At 38.5% G+C, this 15,598-nt stretch overlaps 1 protein-coding gene and 1 long non-coding RNA gene across 51 annotated transcripts in view; one reads left to right on the top strand and one right to left on the bottom strand.

Moving 5' to 3' along the window:
* Window positions 1-14,031, bottom strand: part of Clasp1 (cytoplasmic linker associated protein 1) — a 233,682-nt gene extending 219,651 nt beyond the window's left edge. For all 50 annotated transcript variants that reach the window (XM_063258869.1, XM_063258879.1, XM_063258886.1 and 47 more), the window contains exon 1: window positions 13,860-14,031. The gene's annotated coding sequence lies outside the window, so the exon portion shown is untranslated. The remainder of the gene's footprint in view (window positions 1-13,859) is intronic.
* Window positions 14,015-15,279, top strand: LOC106025434 (uncharacterized). The gene is made up of 2 exons (XR_001199010.2): window positions 14,015-14,186; window positions 14,413-15,279. It is a non-coding gene; the product is annotated as an uncharacterized LOC106025434 (long non-coding RNA).
* The last annotated feature ends 319 nt before the right edge of the window (window positions 15,280-15,598 follow it).

Below are 15,598 nucleotides of genomic sequence, written 5' to 3'. Positions count from 1 at the left end.
AGCAGCATAAGCGCCTGCCTTGCAAGCAGGCAGTCGTGAGGTTAATCCCTGGTTCCGATAAAAACGAAAAAGACAAAAAAAAAAAAAAAAAAAAAAAATTAAGGAGAAGGTGAGGGGTACAACTCAGTGGTAGAGCACTTGCCTAATATGCATTAAGGCCCTGGTTCTGTCTAAAATGCGTAAGACCTCTGGGGAAGATTAGATGGCAGATAGGAAGGAAACTTAACATTTTAAATTATGTGAATATATCATGTACCTGTTCAAAAAACAAGCATTTCATCATAGAAAAATTTCACGCATTTAACTCAATATTCTCATTAGCAATATTCTCATTTCTAAGTAATTTAAGTAAGATTAAAAGAATTCTCCTCTACAATAACATTTAAATTCACTTATAATAAAAGTGAACACAAAAAGATGTAGCACAGTGATAGAGCTTTGGCTTAATATGTGTGAGGCCCTGAGTTCAATCCTTAGACTTGAGAAAAGAAAGGGAGAGTTGTAAAAAATGTCCCCTAGGTATCATTTTTATAATTCGACTGTCACCATGCATGTAATAAGCTTGTAACTACAATGAAAAACCCAGTGTATTAATGCTATCATGATCAAAAGCAAGTGCAACATCAGTTTCCCAAAAGGAAAATGTCTAACTCCCAGACCCAAAATTTCAAAACTGAATTACTGATCATGTGATTTAAATAAAGATCTGAAAATAAAAGAATGTGATTTTATCAAGATCTGGGACTCTAAAAAATGTTAGTTTCAAACTGCCGCCTTCTCTCAGCAAAAGTATTTTCTTAACTTATCTGTGGCTATTTCATAAAATTAGAACATGGCATAAATATTGCCAAGAGTCAGTCTCCTGGAGCTGGGCATGGTGGCACACGCCTGTAATCCCAACACTCAGGAGGCTGAGACAGGAGGTTCATTGTGAGCTCAAGACCAGCCTGGCCTACAAAGTGAGCGCAAGACCAGCCTGAACTGCATAGCAAGACCCTGTCTCAAAAAAGGAAAGAAAAAAAAATGCTTATCCTATGGTCACAATCGAGGTCTCCAGGCAACATAAGACGATCAAGAGGCAGGTCCACGAGTACTAACCAGGAGCTATATATTTGACTGCGGACCTGACACCTTCAGGTCAAAATAGGAAGAGGCCAAGTGTCTTTCCCCAGCTCTAATTATGAGGCTGTTTTAAGTCTATCTTCGGCTGTATATTTTAGGCTGTTTTAAGTCTATATTCTGTTGCTGTAACAGAATACCCAAGACTAAGTAATTTATAAAGAATAGAAATTTATTCAACTCACAGTTCTGGAGGCTGGGAAGCCCAGGAACTTGGTACAGGCACCTGGTTGAGGGCCTTTTTGCTACGCCATAACATAACAGAGGCCACTGCGTGCCAGTGTGCTAATGTAGGTCTTTCTCAGTATAAAGCCCCTAGTATCTTTGTGGAGGCCTCTGCTCAAGACTATCAAATCCTAATCTCTTTCCAAAGAGGAATTTGGGGATTAAGAAATCAACATAAGAAACATGTGTTGTTAGAAAACAACACATGAAATAGGAGAGGCACAATTAAAGCACAACAGAGCCCCTCTTAGGTCTTTCTGTAGTGTAGGCACATTTAAGGCACTGCATTTCACTTGTCTACCTTCCCTGTTACAGACACAGTTCTCTTTGGGAGACTGAGACCTTTCTCTGTGCTTAAGTACACTAGCAGTCAGTTGAAGATTCTGATCAAGATATACAGTTTGGGGGCTGCGGGTTTAGCTTAGCGGCATAAGCACCTGCCTTGCAAGCAGGCAGTGGTGAGTTCGATCCCTGGTACCGATAAAAATGAAAAAAAAAAAACAAAGATATACAGTTTGTTCAGTCTCAACTACTTGTCACTTAGAATTTAATAACTTTCTTAATGGCAGCAAATTTCATTAATGTAGTTTTTGCATTTTTTGGCCCAACACTTATTAATACACCTTTCTGCATCGCCTGTTCCTATTCACCCCAAAGACATTAGGTAACCAAATGATTACAATGAGATATTCCCAATCTTCCAGTGCTGAATCATTCTTTCAAGATTCTACAAAATCATTACTGTACAATTCAGCTAAATATTGTTACTTTGTCCAGACAAATGCATCTTTGGCAATTTTAGGCAACTATTCCAAATTCTGAAAAAATGATGGAATAGAAAGCTTTTTCTATGATGTTTACTGTAGAAATTCAGTTACAAACCACAATGTGCTTGGCATTCCAGTCAATCCTAATCTTGGTAAGGTCAATCACCATAAGCTATAATGTCACACTAATCATTAACCCAGCTCAATCAAGTCATTTTTTTTTTTTTTTTTTTTTTAAAGAAAGGGTCTCACTAAGTAGGCCATATTTCAGGCTGGTGTTGGATTTGCTAGGCAGAACAGGTTGGGCTTGAATTCGAATCAGCATCTTGACTACTGATATTACAGGCATGCACTGGCATGCTCCGCTGACAGCATTCTTCTTAAATGGCCATCCTTCTGGGAATAAGAGCCTATGCATGAAGGGTAATGTACTCAATGAAAATAAGTATTTCTTGGATCAAATTCTGCAGCAAATGATGTACACAAGGTATATAGATTGGGATACATATTAGCCCAACTTCTCCCTAAAGAAGAATGAAGGTAGGAAAAAAAAATCCCTCCTTCCTACTGTTCCTAACATAAACCATTATTCCTAATAAAGGAGTTTAAGCACTTGATGAATCATTTAGTTGATTGACAATTATCTTTAAAGCATATGCAATACTAAATTTGCTCTGTTCTCTCTGATGTTGTTTGGAATTAGAAAATAAAAGGATAAATAATATTTTTGTTTTCATTGTTAATAAGAATCTTTAAACTTTAAATTTTTAATTTAATTTAATTTAATTTTAATTTAAATCTTTAAAATATATAAACAACTGGCAAATAACCAGTATCTCAGTATTTATATAACAAGAAGCACCTCAGGAGTCAAAAAAATCTACTGAAAAACAAAACACCACAGGCCAGCCTTCAAGATGAGACTTCTTCACTGCATCTGCACTGCAGATTACAAAATGGACTCCCAGGGGAAGTCACACTGCCTATGACAAGTAACCCTAGACATCACTCAACACTGGGGTATGACGGGGAAAATAGAATAGAGATCCAGACCGAAGCAGCAGATGCTTCTCCACTAGTTAACCTTTGGAATTTCTAGTCAAAAGAATAACTTTCTAATGTTACTGATTTCATTTTTTTGTTAGAAAAATACATGCTCATTGCACAAACAAAATAATTTTAAGACTAAGTACTAGTTAAAATTCAAAAAGAAGGGCCAGGGGTTTAGCTCAGTGGCACAGTGCCTGCTTGGCAAGTGTGGGGTCCTGAGTTTAATTCCCAGTACCAAAAATAAATAAATAAATTTTAAAAATTCAAAAAGGAAGGTCCAGTCACCCCCAAATTAGTAAAATTCCCAATTTAAGTCAGTCACCATAGTCATGTAAAGCAATATAAACATGTTTCAGACACTCATGAAATGTACCCTATTACCCTGATGTTTATCCAAATACCATCTATCATCCCCCAAACTCCTAATGCATTGAAAGACCTATCAATGCCTACATTTGGGAAAAATGACTTTAAAAGGACGTAAGTACAAAACTTAGAATTCTTTAACACACAGATCAATAATCTAAGAAGCATTTTCGGCAACTACCTAAATGTGTTCATAAAGATCTGCTCAGCATCACAATTCAATCAATAAAGGTAAAAGAGAACACTTGCGTACTACCAAATTAGACACCACAGTGATGTGGGCAGTGCCAGATTAGGTGTTACAGTGTTGTCACACCACAATAAAGAAGGAAATTGTACAGCATACACTCATACTTTGAAGGTACTTAAAATCTACCTGGGGAATACAAACTGTTTCAGAGATTAATAGGGGCTTCAGGCATAGCTCAGTGGAAATGCACATGCTTAGCAGATGAAAGTAAGGCTCTGAGCTCGATCCACAGTTCCTAAGCCAAACTAAACAAATAAAAATAAAACACTGTTGGTTGGAGTGCAGACTGGTGCAACCACTGTGAAAATCAGTGTGGAAATTCCTCAAAAAACTACTAAAGATTCCATTCTATACAGCTATTCCCCTTCTGGGTACCTTCCTGAAAGAATTAACAGATTTATACCACAGTGACATATGCACAGTCATGTGTATAGTGGCAGTTTCAAACAGCCAAATCTTGGAAATAGCCCGAATGCCCATCAACTATGAATGGATAAAGAAGCTGTGGTTTTTCATACAATAGAGTACTACTGTGGCATTAAGAAGGATAATGAATGCACCTTGAGACTAGACTCTTAGGTGAAGCAAATGAGATACACAGATGTAAATACCACATTGTTTCTTTGGTGTGAGAAACCAAAAGTGTAAATAGGGACCAAAATGTATAATAGGAAATAGGAAGAAAAAATGTTCAAATGGGGAGGAGAACAAGAGAGGGAAAAGGGGGAAGGAAAGAAGGAAGGAAGAAAGGAAAAAGTTTTTTAAAAAGTAAAAGAAAAAATAGAAACAAAAGTCTTGTAAATGGGGTTGGAAGGAGGAGTTGAAGGGAGAGTAGAGGAATGGGAAAAAAAGAGAAAAATGTTATCATGTACAGACACACATTCTCTATGACATTATGTAAAATGTACTAATAAAATCTGATTAGGAAAGAAAAAATACAATGGGCTCTGGCAAGCCTGAGGTCATGAGTTTGATCCCTAGGACCAAAAATAAATAAATAAATAAACAAAATAAAATGGGCTGAGGTTCTCAAAAAAAAAAAAAAAATCAGTGAAATAACAATATTCAATTTTTTAAAAAACAAAGGAAATCCATTTCTTAAGTGTTTCATATCAAGAAGCAAAGCAGTAACATACATAAAATATTCATGCATCCTGTTTAAAGTTAGAAGATAGGATGTGGGATCTAACAAAGTCAAAGGCACAAAGCAAAGCATAAATGCCACTGAGTGGCACAGAATGTAAGAAATTAATTAATTACACAGAATGTAAGCTTTTACTAATGATCAACAGTAGTAGGATAACTAGATATCCACATGCAAAAGAATGAATTGGAATCTCCTTCCTCACACCGTGTACAAAAATTAGTTCAAATTAGATCAAGGGCCTCAATATAAGAACTAAAATTATAAAATATTAGAAGAGCTGGAAATTTAGTTCAGTGGCATAAGCACCTGCCTGGCAAGCGCAAGGTTGTGAGTACAATCCCCAGCACCAAAAAATAAATAAAGTAAAATAAAATATTAGAAGAAAACACAGGGATATGTCATTATTACTTTGGATTTGGTAACAAATACTTACAGATGACACCATAACCACAAGCAACAACAACAACAAAATAGCTATATTGGACTTCACTGAAATTTCAAACTTTTATGCATCAAAGTTATCAATAAAGACAATCTACAGAGTGGGATAAAATATTTGCAAATCATATCTTATAAGGAATTTATATCAGAATAAGCACAAAACTTCTAGAATTCAACAATAAAAAGACAAGCCCACTGCATATTATCTAGCACATTACCCAGTACTTCGGAAGGCTGAGGCAAAACTAACTCAAGTTCAAGCCCACCCTGGGCAAATTATGACTTAGCAAAACCATGTCTCAAAATAAAAATACAAAAGGTTGGACACATAGCTCAGTGTGAAGGTCCTGAGTTCAATTCCCAGTACCACAAAAGAAAACAAAATTATCCAATTTTAAAATAGGCAAAAGATTTTAACAGATATTTCTCCAAAGTATACACATGGACCAGTAAACACATAAAAAGCTACTCTGTCAGTCACTGTGGAAATTCAAATCAAAACTCTAATAGATGTTATTGTACATATTAGGTAAGTAAATATAATAAAAGTAATTTTTATAAAACAAAATAGTATTGATGAGGCTGCAGAAACATTGGAACTCTTGTGCAGGGCTGGTGAGAATGTACAGTGATGCAGCCTCTGTGAAAAGCAGTTTGGCATTTGCTACAAAAAGTTACATACAGAATTACTACATGACCCAAAGGTTTTACTCCACACTAGAAACTAAAATGAATTTCGGATTCAAAGAGCTATTTTTATACTGCAGCATTATTCACAATAACCAGAAAATGGAAACATGTTAAATGCCATCAACTAGATAAATAAAATGCGGTATATCCATACAACAAAACAATTTTCAGAAATAAAAAAGAAATTGCATTAATAAACTATACAGGCTATGACACAGATGAATCTCAAAAACAATACGCTAAGCAAAATTAGCTAGTCACAAAAGGACAAAGATTGTATGCTTCCACTTAAATGAAAAATCGGAAATAGGTAAATCCATGAGACAAAAGTGGATTAGAAAGTACCAGGCAGTAAGGAAAGAAGAAAAATGAATTACTGCTCCATAGGTACCGTTTCTATCTGGAGTGATAGAAAGGTCTGGGAGCAGATTTGTGGGGATGGTAACAAATTGAAAATAATTAATGCCACTGAACAGTGTGCTTACAAATGGCTACAATAACATACTTCACTATCTCTGAGGTCCTGGGTTCAATCTACAGTGACATACACATGTGCACACATGAAATTAAAAAGACAAAAGTCTACATTAGGTCTTCAGTGATCTGGATTATCCAAGGGTTGATTTCAGATCAGGGAATCTAATCTAAAAGGTACAATCAGCATCAGATCTAAACTTCCTGGAAATCCTCACTGGAAGCTTGTCTCTCCCACAGCCCTTCTAACTAAGGAGTAATCTTCAAATGCTGCCAAAAGATGGGAGCATACAGTACTTCTCCAGAAGCAGTCTCCTGACTTTTAATGAACAAAAAACAACCTGAGCTAGAAACAAAAAATAAGAGAAAAAAGGAAAGGGAGATAAATGAAAAGAAAACCAAAGAATCTGAAAACCAAGCAGCGCTGCCCCACAGCTGTGTGATTATAGATTACTCAATTGCTCTAAGCCTCAGCTTCCTCTCGTTACAAAATGAAAATGGCACCTGCCTTTAAACGTTATATAAAAACTGGCACAGGATGTCTAGAACACCCAAGCCAGTGCCTTGCAAACGATGGGCACTAAACCTAGAGCAGCTTTTGCTACTGTTACAATGAGACAGTCCATGCACTACCTTCAGGCTTACCAAAAGCTGAGCAGGAAATGGGTTCAGGTCAGGAGAACACCAGGACTTTTGAGAACTTGAATAAAACACAGCCACTAGCCCCATGAGATTTCCGAGAAGCTGTTTTAATGCAGTTCAATTTCTCTTACAAAGACTGGCTTATTGTTCCTAGAATGAGCCAACAACTCTTCATTAGGAAGGGCACTGCTGCACAATTCATTCTCTATACAACAGGCCTCTGTTAGCATGTCTGAGCAACTGTTCATAACAGTCTTCTTCTACCCACAAGAAAGACACAATCTGTAGAAAATTAGCTAGAAGGTAGAGTCCAGAGGCTGCTCTCAAACTTTGGCAGCCTCATAAGCACTTACAGAACCTGTTCAAATGAAAAGGATACCTCAGTTCCACTCACAGACATTCTGATTACAATATCTTAGGCTGGGGCCTAGAATACAACTGCTTAAAGAAATACTTGAAGATAGGTCCCAAAATGTTGTAAGGTCACATTCCAGCGTGGACAAATACACCAATTTGTCCCACAAAACGAGAGCTGCATTTTCTTCCTGCTTACCTAGAAATGCAATGGTTTTGGAAATACTACTGTCAACACAAAAAAATAAGAGCCTTTATATGCATGCAATAACCAATACAAGTTTTATACAATACCTTAAAAAAATATCCTTTGTGATTATTTTTAAAATAAGTACAAATAAGCAATAGTAAATAAAAGCAATATACCATCTATTTCTCTTTTAGTAGCAAAACACATACTTCAATTATATTAGCAGAAGGTGGTTTCTTTTGTTTAATTGAAAATTAAAAGTACAAATAATTGGTCAACAATAAGACAATATATATTAAGTCTTTTTTTTTTCAAGACAGAACTGGCTGTTGGAGATGGCCTTGAACTCACTCTGTACTCCAGACTCGCCTCAAATTTGTAATAATCCTCTTGCCTCACCTTCCTGAATGCTGGGATTATAGGCGTGTAGCATCACGCCCAGCATTTCAAAAGTCTTCAGTATGATAGTATCCTCAACTCTAAAATCTTACTTTATTGAAAATATTCTATGGTAGTGCTAACAAAAGAAATGATATATTCAGAAAGTCATTGTGTTATCAAAATTAGAGCTATATGCTATATCAAAAATCTCAAAGAGCTTACCAAAATTTGTCACATCGATTCATATAATTTATAATAAAGTTTTAAAAATAAAAATGATGTGCCAGGCATGGTGGGGCACACTGTAATCGTCTCAATTCAAGAAGCTGAGGCAGGATGATTGTCTCTAGTGTACGATGAGTCTGGAGTACATAGTGAGTCAAGGGACCAGCTTGACCTACAAAGCAACTCCCACTCTCAAAAACACAAAAGAAAATGATATATATCACATAGTTGCAAAGAAACTATTCATAAAGTATGCAAAACCTAAACTTACTACAAAGTATAGACACATGGACAGTCTCAAAGGATGCTATATTAAGAAACAACAGCTAAGTGTAGAGCACTTGCTAGCATGCATGAAGCCTCAGTTCTAAACCCCAGCACCCCTCCCATAAAGGTTAATGTTGGAGTGACTTAATTGCTCTCTCAACTTACTCTATTATTGTAATATTATTTTATTACTGTAATAAGACTATAGATGTATTTCATGATTCTGCCTCAAGAGTTAATTGGACAGTTACAGAGACAGGTGGAAAGCACAACACTGACCTCAGCCATCCTGAACAAAGAAGGCTCTAGTAACAGATGACCACAGGCCAGTTCTTGGCTTTTTCCCCCAACAGTTACATCTTGGTAGACAGATATAAACAAAAAACCTTAAATTTACATTTTTAAAAGCAAGTATATATGCACTAAAGGAAAAGAGGAAATCCAGTTAGGCAGATATTCGCATAACAAAAAGATCAGAAAACTTTATTAACTACAACTTCAATACAAGGCCATAAAATTATGTAACCAAGATATCATGCAGTTCACAGGAAAAGAACATTGGGCTAAGAGACACAGGGCCCAGCTCTCCTTCTCATCTTGCAGGCCACAGGGCTGTGACATGACCTCCCCAACTTACCTCACAGGTTACTATTATGAAGACACACATTTACATCTCCACAAAAAAGAAGAACAGAGTTTAAGATGCATTCTAAACTAATAAACAGATGTGTCATTCCCCCAGATGCCATTATCTGTCATTCAAGTCTTTTGTTTGTTTGTTTGTTTGTTTGTTTAAGTCTTTGAGAAGGATCTAAGTCTTTAAATTTGTAAAAGCTAATCCAATCACCAAGGGTATAAATAGTATGCAGAGTTCTCATTTAAAAATCATGGGGGGAGGGTGTTAAAGCTATGGCTACCAAGGTCCTGCGCATGTTTAACTGATCAAAAGCTCTAGATGGTAGAAACAAAATAAGGCCAAGCCCCTTATAATTTATTAAGTTCCCAAAGTTATTCTGGTGACTTACTATAACTACTACAACATTTTTAGCAATACTAACTCCAACCATGTCACTTAACATACCCCAGTCATTACTATCCTTAGCACTTTACATGTCTTATGTCATTTAATCCTTATAATCACATAGTACATGCTACTATCAACATTGCTCTCCCTTCCAGTTTTTTATAAATGAAAACACTATAATACAAATAAATCATTTAATTCAAAGTCTTGTGACTAGCTGTAGCAGAATCAGAGTACACCTGACAGTCAAGTTTGAAAATTCGCGATACAGTTTCCTAAGAAAAGCTGCATACTCTGGTCAGGTCATATCAAAACCTTTTGTTTTGCTGTATTCACTGCACTTAAAAACACTGTAAAAAAACAGTTGCCTAAAGAAAGCATGGCGAGTTTCCATTAAGCCAGGAAGGGGCTCAAGGGTGCAGCTCACTGCTAGGGCACATTTAGCTAGGCCCTGAGTTCCATTGCCAGCGCCAAAACATAAATAAACCAGCAGGGAACAAAAGATGTTGGGCTGTGGGCCTACTTCCATTACAGCTGCCATCAATTCACGCTGCATTGTCTCCCCTCCTAAATGGAAAGCCCCTGAAATACAGCGACTGTGTATGTACGCTCAACTGTACTCCTGCTACCTGGTGGCTGGCTAAAATGAGTTTAGTAAATAATCTAATTGATAAATCTAGCAACTGTCCTGGAAAATATAAAATGCTATTATATGGAAAAGAAACAGACTTAATTCATGTTGCTGCAGGGGAAATAACTAGTCAACAAGTAAATGGATATGGGACAGATTTTGGTACAGTCTAAAGTTTTCCTGGTAACCAAGGCCTGAGCAGGAAGCGAGAAGCATGCCTCCAGGTGAGGCTGATAATCAGGATGTAGCAGACATAAGGTAGAAAGAATGTCAGATTACAGGAACTCAGAGTTCTTCCAAGGCTCAAATCCCATTGGTCCATGTTACAACATACTTATTATTTCATAGACAGTTTCCACTATTTACACAAATTGCATTAGTAAGTAACAGAGGCCACAACATATGTTCTACAAAGACATTGTTCGCCTTTAAGGATTTAAACAGTAAATGCCCAGGAGTGAACTTAAGCAAGAAGGAAGGTGACAGATATCCCAGGAACAGCAAGAAGTGAGGCGACCTCCAGGAAGGGAACAAGAAGCTAACAAAGGTGTTATGGAAGACGTGCCACCATTTCAGTATATTTGAGTTAGCTCTCCAGGGACTCTGAGGACAGGCAGGATGTCACATGCCGTAAGAATCTGAAAAAGCAAATCATTTGGTGTAGCAGTAATGATTTGAGCATAAAGAGGGCAGGAAAGCAAGAGAAGGAAGCTAAAAGCAATCAGTAAATTGTGGTGTTTCAGTTCCACTATCTGAACTAAAGAAATTTTACAGCAGTAGTTACTCAAGCCAGACACACTAAATTCTACATAAAAGTCAGTCTAGCACATACACATACACATACACTTGTGGATGGTGCCCCCACTGGCACTAAATAAAGACAGCTTAGTTTACTTTTTAAACTACATTTTACAAGCTGAGCGTAGTGGTACATGTCTTAATCTCAGCACTTGAAAGGCTGAGACAGGAGGACTGTCAAGAGTTCAAGGCCATACTGGGCTACACATGAGTTCAAAGCCAGCCTCAACTACATAGCAACACTCTGTCTCAAAAAACAAAAATAACAACAATAACAATATTTTAAAAATCAAAAACTGTATCATTAATGATTTTTTTCTTTGTTTACTTTTGTTTTTAAGACTAACAGAAAAAAAAAAACTAATAGGTCCTCTTTCACTTCAAAGAAATCTTCTAAAGATTCTGCTTATAAAGCATTCATATTTACTGCTATTTTTACTATTAATTTGACAACCATATGTGCAGCTATCACAATTGATAATTAAAACTCAGTCCTTAGCATAATACCCTTAAGTAAATATATTTACAACAGTACTATAAAATAAAGGTATTGTTCATTTCAGCAGGGTGTGGTGGTTCATGCCTGTAATCCTAGCACCCTAGGAAAGTGAGGCAGGAAGACAGCAAGTTCAAGCCCAGCATGGGCAATTTAGGGAGGCTCTCTCTCAAAATAAAAAATTTTAAAAGGTATAGGAGGGTAGCTTATTTTATGAAAGCCCCGGGTTCAATCCCCAATACTGGAAAAGGGTATTGCTTATTTTCCAAGTACAAGATTATTAATAACAACAACAACAAAAAAGATTATTAATAGAGTCTTAAACAAGTTTAAGTCTTGGTCCCAAGAAAGAATCTCACCCAACTTCTATATTATGACACTATTCAAGAAAATAATCCAAACAAAAGAAGCAAAAAAAAAAAAATCTAAATTCAACACCAAACAAAATATAACATATTTGAATAATAAACTTAATGTTCCTCTGGCCAATCAGTTCTCACCACTCATGTACACTATTTTAAGGACCTGAAATCTTGCTCTATAAAAAGCAAGTTCCCATCATCTAAACTACACTTGAGAGATGGTATCACAGAAGTGACTGAAGCATAACACACCAAGCTGCAGATTTTTGTTTGCTATCAGTACAAAAAATATTTTCCTCCTTTACTAAAGTTGAATCTGTGAGGTAACTCACAAGCCTCATATACTAGGAGATATGAGTTTTTTAGTTCTAATATAAATTTGTGGTGAAAACTTTGCCCAAGCCTATTTATCATATCAAGTGTAACATGGAGATACAATGTTTCACACCTCTACTACCAACAAGTCTCTTCAAAGGAGTTTGACTTTGGTTAACCTTTGCTGGAAGAGTCAAAAGGTATGGTTTAAAATTAGATAAAAATTAACCTAAAAAAAATCTAAACCAGTGCGACATGCGAGCCCATAATAAACAATGATAAATAAAAAGATCTGCCTTAACTGCTACACAAGTGCAATTAGATAATTTGACAAAGATGAATAAGCAAACAGTTCATCAAATCTTTCTTGGCAAATAGAGAATTAAAATAATATTCAGTACTCTGGGGCATGGTGTTATTTCCCTTATCTCTATATGATCTCTGCATCAACCTTACTCTTCTCCCATTCCCTCTATGAGCGAATGGGCTAACACTCAGTAAACATTACAAATAATAACAGTCATAAAAATGAACAATTTATAAGGCCAGAACTGATTCATATCTGTGGCACCTGAATATGGTGCATGCAGGTACATAGCAAATGCAACTTTTCCTCGCTTTTGACCCTTCTGCATCACTGCCTCCCAAAGGACTGGAGAATCCAAAGTTCCCATTGCCAGAACTACACATTACAGTATCATGTTTTAGAAAGCTCACAGGTGCTACAAACACGTCAGCAATTAACGAAGAAACACCACTATACAGAAATTCACCCTGATGCAACACGTTTTAAGCTTCCATCTCAGTGTTTTTTTTTTAATTTTAGAAATAAGCACAACTATTTTTTAAAATATTATGTAATAAGTTAGACTCTGGAAAACCCCATACTCATCCGAGCAGCTCGGACAACCGGAAAGCAAAATTCGATTAGCTCCATTGTAGCCATCAGAGTGTCTGCCAATACCAAAGAACAACAAAGGCAAGTTGAGGAGGCTGCACAGGCTTAACTCAGCACTTGTCCGCTTTCCCAGCTTTGGTAAGTTCTCGGAGAGCCCCCAGGGACCAAGGGGACCCTCTGCATCCCACCCGGACGGCTGCTCCCCTCGGCGCCGCTCGCTCAGCTTTTGTCTGGCCCGGGTGGGAGCCCCGGCCGCCCGCCTCCCCGGCACCCTTTTCCTCCGGATCTTTCTCCACACCCATCACTCGCGGAGGACTAGTTGTGGATTTCTTTCCTTAGCCCCCTCCCCTCGCCGTCCCCGACTCCTTTCAAACGCGTCCTAGGCTTCGTGGGCATTTCCATCGGGCCCGGGAGCCCCGGGTCAGGAAGGGGGCCCGGGGTGGGGTCTGCGAGAGGAAAAAAGACAGAAGCACACAAAGCCCTGGTGACCCCATAGCTGCGCCCTCCGGTGCAAAGCAGCCTGGGATTAGAGATCTGCAGGTTAGATAAACAACCCTCACAACCAGCTCCTCAGCTGGCTCCCACCTCAGTGCCGCCCCCTCCCCCCAAAGTGCACACACGAGCGGATGACAGCGCCGGACCTCGCCCCCACCCAGAGCCGGCGCCCGCCACCGCCAGGAAGGCACCAGAGGCCTCGGGAGGACTCCGAGATCTGAGTCCGCTTATTCTATCTAACACGGTACTCACAGCCTATTATTCGCGACTGTTATCGCTGCGGACCGGGCAGCCGCCGCCTTCTCCTCCACCCCAATGAGGTTGAGCGCTTGGTGCAAGGATTAAAAAAAGAGCGAGAAAAGCCCACGGCGCCTGCGCAGTGCAGTCTCCCTTTTTCCCCTTACCGCCACAGACCAGGCTAGACCATAGAGAGTGTAAACCGAGACCAGAGAGATAGCGCCCTCTCTATGGTGCTGCCCTGCGCAGGCGCCGGCCTGGCTACGCTGGATTTAGAAAGCGTCGGCCTCTAGCTTTTGCTTCAACGGAGAGCGTTAATTGACCCTGATGGGGATCCGTAAGGTAAAGATTGTTTAAGGAAAGGATGACAATGTTAAGTTAGGCTCCTTGGGAGTTGGGCTAGTCAGAAGTTGGATCTAAACAAGGCAGTGCTCGAAAGAGTCGTCCATGTAATAGGAAGAGCTAGAGAGGCGGCAGGAGTGTGTGGTTAAAAGTCGTCCGGCTGGAACTTCCTTTGGCGAGGAGTCTAATACCTGAAAGGAAATTGTCTTTCACTTCTGGGTTACAGGTACCCGCTCTCTACTGGACGACTTCGATGAAAGAAATTGTGCTCTTCGACTTCCCGTAGAAAGCAGTGACTATTTTTCCTTTTGCTTCGGGGGCCGGCGCAGAATTTTTTGCCAGAAACATAACTTTTTGTCAATCATTCCCTTTTGAGGGTGGAGCCCGCCCCAATGGGGATTTCTACAATCCTTGAGTCCGCCAGACTTTTTGAGCACGTCCGTAAATTATGCCGCTCTGTGCTCCCTCACGCGTTGTCTTCGGTTGATTTGTGAAACTGTTGAAGGGTAGAAAACTGAGAATTGTATAGCTACCTTCAAGAATCCTGAAGTTACCACAGTTTTGTCGCATCAAACCCCTGTGCTCGCCGGTAATTCGGCTTTGAAAGAACTTTTGTTACGATTATAAACTACTTCGAGACACTCTTTAAAAGGAGGGTGGGCTGGCTAATGTTATAAATGAAACATGCCAGACACAAGCTTAAATATCGCACAGTCGCTTAAATGAAAAAGCCCAAACTATAACGAACAAAGAAAAGATAGATAATGGAAAATGAAAATTGATCTTTTTCAAAAGTAAGGGGAGCCAAAAGAGGGAAAGAAGAATGAGGGGAGGGGATGGGGTTTAAAAATTTGAGAAGTGTGCCAACTCTCCAGGAGGCATGTACTCATTGTGTACTGCAAATGTACCAATATAAAATAAAAACCGAACAATATAAGAATTTAAAGAAAAACACACTCTTACTGCCAGTTAGTTCTCAAAGATAATTACGGGTAATCATTATTTTCTCACTCCAGCTTTTGTTTCCTCAATGGTTTACAATGTGTGTGTTACTTTTATAATAAGAAACACAATAAACAGACTGTGGATCGGCTTCTACGCCCAGGAGTTTTAGAGGGTATCGTCTGTGCCAAACTTCCTGCTGCAGTGTGCGAGAGGGATGCAGAACTGTAAGGTAATGTGCTCTTGAATTCAGGGACCTACAAGCCATGCATAGGCCCTTATGTGTAGTGCAGAAAAGGTAAACTGTGGACTGAAAGAGCAGAAACAACATGAAAGATTGGTGAATCTAGAAAAGGCAACATCTTAGGGAGGAAAATAAAGCAGTTTTGTTTTTTGTTTTTTTTAAATAGATGGATAGTAATTCCAGAGAAGAAACCCCAGTGGTAAAAGTTCAGGAGGGAGTCAATAGT

The sequence above is a fragment of the Cavia porcellus genome, unplaced genomic scaffold (genome assembly GCF_034190915.1).
Source record: "Cavia porcellus strain 051 isolate PalLab524CR breed Dunkin Hartley unplaced genomic scaffold, mCavPor4.1 scaffold_12, whole genome shotgun sequence".
NCBI lineage: Eukaryota > Metazoa > Chordata > Mammalia > Rodentia > Caviidae > Cavia > Cavia porcellus.
The sequence above is the reverse complement of the archived record's forward strand: the minus strand, read 5'-3'. Positions and strand labels throughout refer to the sequence as shown.